Here is a 6,000-nt window from a genome sequence, read left to right as displayed (position 1 = left end):
ACTAAACTATAAAATGAACATAACAATAATACAAATAAAAAAATATAAAAAAGTAATAAATACAAAAAATAAAAGTTTATAATATCAAGGCAGTTATTTGAAAAGCTTAACATTTTTATTGTTTTTATAAGCTTTTTGTTTTGTGATCTCATGTTTGAAAGAGTTTCAAAGTATATTGTGGATCAGTGGTTTTGATGACATCACTCTGCACTTCAGCTTCTCATCAGATTTTCTGCCCAATCAAATGCTCTCTAGAATCTGAAGCTCCGCCCCCTACATTATAAATAGACGCTTATTCTGGAGCTGAAATCGGTCACTTTTCACACATTTACTATTTTCTTCATGGTGAATGGCACAGAGTGCACTATTTACAGGACAGGGAACGATTCAGACTGTGTAAATATGCTTTACATTGAGGCGAATGAAGTCTGGATTCATGTTAGCGTCACGTGACACACAGAGCGGATCATGTGATCGAGTCGCCGCAGAGCAGAAAACATATCGGACCCGTTTGAATTCTGCACAGAATTATGTATTTTACAGCGATATGGAGATTAAAAGGAAACTGTGGCTTTACCAACGGCTCTGGACGAGCTGTGATATAAACAAAACACTATTGGCTATTTAAAAAAAGGGGAGGAGCTGATCGATAAGCCCCGCCCTGTCTTCCTGTTTCAATGGAAAATACACGTTGAAAAATTCCCGCGCGATTCAAGGCACTTCAGTGGGACTTTAAGGATGTTTGCATTTAATTTGTGAACGAAATTACAAATATTTTCTTGCACACTCCCGGATAAACCTCTGGGTTTAGGAGCAGATGATCTGATACACACGGTTTGAAATAATTAGGATTTTTAAAATGTTTTTGAAACAAGTCCACAAAGATATGAAGCGACACAAATGTTTTGAGACTTCTTGAGAAAAAACATTTACAATGTTAAAACTTCCACCTTCTCTTACTATTTCTGCCATATAATTGATAGTACGCTTGTCTAAAGTCAGCCCTGTCCTCACGAGAATAGACTACTGTGTTATTTAACGGTTATATAAACATTTGAGTATTTAAAAATCTCCCTCACAAACCTACTTGTTTATATACTATCTTTGAAGGGGTTTTCATATTAATTTGATTGTTGTGTGTTGTTCTCCTGAGCTCATACTGAGCCTTTTTAATAAGGTTGTAATAATGCCACAGATTTACTCTAAGTTTAGCTCAGGGGACAAAACGCTTTGTTCTTGTTTTTTTCTTCCTGGAAATGAATCAGAAGGAGCTCTTATCCCAGTTAAAGCAGATCATGTGAGCAGGATTAACACGTGTTTGGTCTTGACACAGATTCAAGAGAACAATCAACGACTAATTGAAAAGGTCGAGTCAATCAGCAAAGTTTCTGGAGTTTTATGCAAATGTAGACCTGCAAAACAACAACAACTCTTTCTTTGTGTCCAGAAAAAGTCCAGATGAGTTCTCTATCCATTTCCAAAATCACTTGTGCAGTTCACTGGGAGAAAACTATACATTTAAATCTTTATTCACAAAAAAATCTGCTCTCCAGTCTCATTCACATGCATTAGAAGATGTCAACAGAAGACAAAAAGACAGGTTTGGAATGACATTTTGCATGAAATATTCTTTATTATGCATATCATTTATGAATTTTGTCCACTGTCCTATAGTGCTGCAGGGATGATGTATTTTCATAAGCTGGAACCTGGAAACAAGGCTGTGTTAATGAAAACTGTTGTATCTTTCAGGGAAAATGTTTTTAAATAAAGAAGATAATAAATGAAAACAATATGATAACAAATACCAGTCTGCAATATCAAGCTGCATTATGGACAGTTTTTGTTAGGCTATAGCCAGAAGCGAATGACACGGGAAAGTTACAAATGATTGCGCCTGCTCTTTTGTTAAAGTCGGCATGAAACAGAATTTGAGCTATAGACCTTTTTTTCTTTCTATTGTAACGTATATCTATGGAAGCTTGTTTCCGCCACACAATAAAACATTTTGTGATAATTGTGAAAAGAAAAGAAAAGAAAACTTTTTATCTGACAATTTCAAGTTTACATCTCGCAATTCTGACTGTATTTCTCAGAATTGCATGATATAAAATCGCAGTTGCGTGTTATAAAGTCAGAAATGTATGTTATAAAGTCAGAAATGTGTTATAAAGTCAGAAATGTGTTTTATAAAGTCAGAAATGTATGTTATAAAGTCATAAATGTGTTTTATAAAGTCAGAAATGTGTGTTATAAAGTCATAAATGTGTTTTATAAAGTCAGAAATGTGTGTTATAAAGTCAGAAATGTGTTTTATAAAGTCAGAAATGTGTGTTATAAAGTCAAAAATGTGTTTTATAAAGTCAGAAATGTGTGTTATAAAGTCAGAAATGTGTGTTATAAAGTCAGAAATATGTTTTATAAAGTCAGAAATGTGTTTTATAAAGTCAGAAATGTGTGTTATAAAGTCAGAAATATGTTTTATAAAGTCAGAAATATGTTATAAAGTCAGAAATGTGTGTTATAAAGTCAGAAATGTGTGTTATAAAGTCAGAAATGTGTGTTATAAAGTCAGTATTGCAAGATATAAAGTCGCAGTTGCGTGTTATAAAGTCAGAAATATGTTATAAAGTCAGAAATATGTTTTATAAAGTCAGAAATGTGTTTTAGAAAGTCAGAAATGTGTTTGGATGGTTGTGCTTTGCTATTAGTGGATGTCATGTGAGTGACAGGTTGCCCCGCCCTCGTGATCAGAGAAGAGAAGCAGCAAGCGGGAAGGGAAGTTATTCTGATTCAAGAGGCACATGAATTTAAAAAATAATGATGTGCACGCATGAATCATTTATAATAAGCTACACACTTCAGTGTTAACAATAAGGTGGATATGGAGATTCAGCAAGTGAAGTGGACCCGCGGAAACACATGTGCCGTGATTGGTCGAGCCCCCCGTCCTCCTCGAGCCCCTTTAATGGTTCCGCCGGTTGTGAAAGTGAATGAAGAGAAACGGAGACTCCAGATTATCACACACACTTCACACGGACGAACAATAGCGGTCTGGAGCTCGGCCAGGACTCAACACAATGACTTCCTGTCGCGGCGGAGTGTGTGTGTGTGTGTGTGTGTGTGTAGTCTGAGCCGCGGCCGAGATCCCAGCGAGAGCGGAGCCTGTGTGTGTGTGTGTGTGTGTGTGTGTGTGTGTGTGTGTGTGTGTGTGGTTCTGCTGGATGACCCGTCTTCCTCCCGGACATTCATCAGCCCTCGAGCGCTGAGAGACACGTCTCCCTCGAGTCTTTATTAAAACAGCGTGATTTATTCTTCACACTCGGTCCATGAAAACAACAAATGACCCTCGGGGTGAAACTGCGGCTCAGCCTCGCGTGTCATGACCTGAGGAAAAGTAATGGTCTGAACTTTTTCTGGAAGTATTAATAAACACAGCTGGGCTTAACAGAGCAGGTGATTTAGGGAGAAATCGAGAAATAACTAAACGTCTAAAAAATATTTATGTCACAAATGATGTGTTTCAGAAAGCAATGAACATATTAATATCGAAATATATATATTTTAAAAACATAGCCTACATATAAAGCTAACATGATTTTAAATGCACAGTACTGTTGGGCCTCATATGTGTGCCTTATTTGAACAATTAATCGCGATGATCGCATCCAAAATAAAAGTTTGTGTACTGTGTATAATTATTTTGTATATATAAATACACACACGTGCATGTATATATTAAAGAGAAAAAAAGTTATTTATATATCAAATATTTATATTTATATATAATATAAATTATATATAGCCTAAATCTATATACATGCAAATATTTCTTAAATATAAACATGCATGTGTGTGTATTTATATATACAAAATAATTATACCCAATACACACATATTTATTATGTAAACACAAACTTTTCATTTGGATGCGATTAATCGTTTCACAGCCCTAAATATTTGATAAAAATATATATTTTCATATTTATGTTCATTGCTTTCATTTATCAAGACTTTTCATAAAAGTTATACATGAACTTTGAACAATACCCGTTCTTGTCTTACTTTTTTGATTCACTTCAAATGTTGACTACTGTTTATATATAGCCTATATATATGTATAGGCCTAGATCAATAATCAAAATCAAGATATCATTTTTGTAAAAAATTTAAAACATTTAACAAATTTGTAAAACAAATCAACTAATTTGATTAGGTCTATGTAGAATGATTGAATGAGGCATGTATATGGCGCTTCATGTACACCCAAAGCGCTTTACAATCATGTCAATCTCTCCTCAACCACCACCAGTATGCATTTGTAATATTACCAAATGCAAATATTTAATATTTCCAAAATACATGTGTAATATTAAAATATTAATTAATTCTGTAACAAACTTGTATAATGTCTCTGATTTCTTCTAAAGCAATGTGCGTAAATTGGGCAAATATAAACTTTTGCTTAAATATCCTGCTTTTCTATTTTTACATTTTTATTTAGTTTTTAAATAATGAGAGGCTTGAAAAGAAAAAAAGAAAATAATGTACAGAGTGTCCAAAGACAAATGTCCAGAATTAAAGTAATAATGTCAAATGAAAGAGTAGCAGTCCTAAATGCATTAATGATAATAATACAAAAAGCAATGCAATTAAAAAATGTATGATCATAATTCCCACGATCATGTTCCAGATTTTCCCGTATAAATCTAATTACAATGTCTCATCTTCCACATTCATTTGATATATTCTATGACAACTGGCTCATGAAGTTTTCTTTTCTCCCGCAGATTTGTAATAAAGCTGAACAATAAGGACTTGATGTCTTCTGTGTTCAGCTTCTGTGAAGGTCTTCAGCCGGTTCTGTTGACGTGAGCGTGTGAAACACACACAGTCATGATCAGAAGCTGTCCCAGACCTTCAGGAGACGGCGGGTTTAAACAGGAGGTGTGTTTGGTGTGTGTGTGTGTGTGTGTGTGTGTGTGTGTGTGTGTGTGTGTGTGTGTGTGTGTGTTATCTCCTGTCAGAGGTCATGGGTTAGGAATGGTCTGCGACTGGCATCGACGTGCTGTTCTCAACGCTCACACACACACACACACACACACACACACACACACACACACACACACACACACACACACACACACACACAGATGGCGTGATTAAATCATAGACTCAAACAGGAAGTGTTTCGTGAGATTTCCCGCTGCTTGTTATTCTTCTGGATGTATTATACACTGACTCTGAGTCACACACACTCGACCCGCACTTTAACCTTTCTGATGTCAATCTGTCCATTCATTCCTCCATCAGTTGTTGTTCTATCCATCCATCCATCCATCCATCCATCCATCCATCCATCTATCTATCTATCTATCTATCTATCTATCTATCTATCTATCTATCTATCTATCTATCTATCTATCTATCTATCTATCTATCTATCTATCTATCTATCTATCTATCTATCTATCTATCTATCTATCTATCCATCCATCCATATCTCTATCTATTCATCTATCCATCCATCTCTCTATCTATCTATCTATCCATCCATCCATCCATCCATCCATCCATCCATCCATCCATCCATCCATCTATCTATCTATCTATCTATCTATCTATCTATCTATCTATCTATCTATCTATCTATCTATCTATCTATCCATCCATCCATCCATCTCTCTATCTCTCTATCTATCTATCTATCTATCTATCTATCTATCTATCTATCTATCTCTATCTATCTATCTATCTATCTATCTATCTATCTACCTATCTATCTATCTATCTATCTATCTATCTATCTATCTATCCATCCATCTATCTATCCATCCATCCATCCATCCATCCATCTCTCTATCTATTCATCCATCCATCTCTCTATCTATCTATCCATTCATCCATCCATCCATCCATCCATCTCTCTATCTATTCATCCATCCATCCATCCATCCATCCATCCATCCATCCATCCATCTATCTATCTATCTATCTATC

The sequence above is a fragment of the Phoxinus phoxinus genome, assembly GCF_949152265.1.
Source record: "Phoxinus phoxinus genome assembly, chromosome: 19".
NCBI lineage: Eukaryota > Metazoa > Chordata > Actinopteri > Cypriniformes > Leuciscidae > Phoxinus > Phoxinus phoxinus.
This window is presented reverse-complemented; position numbering follows the sequence as displayed.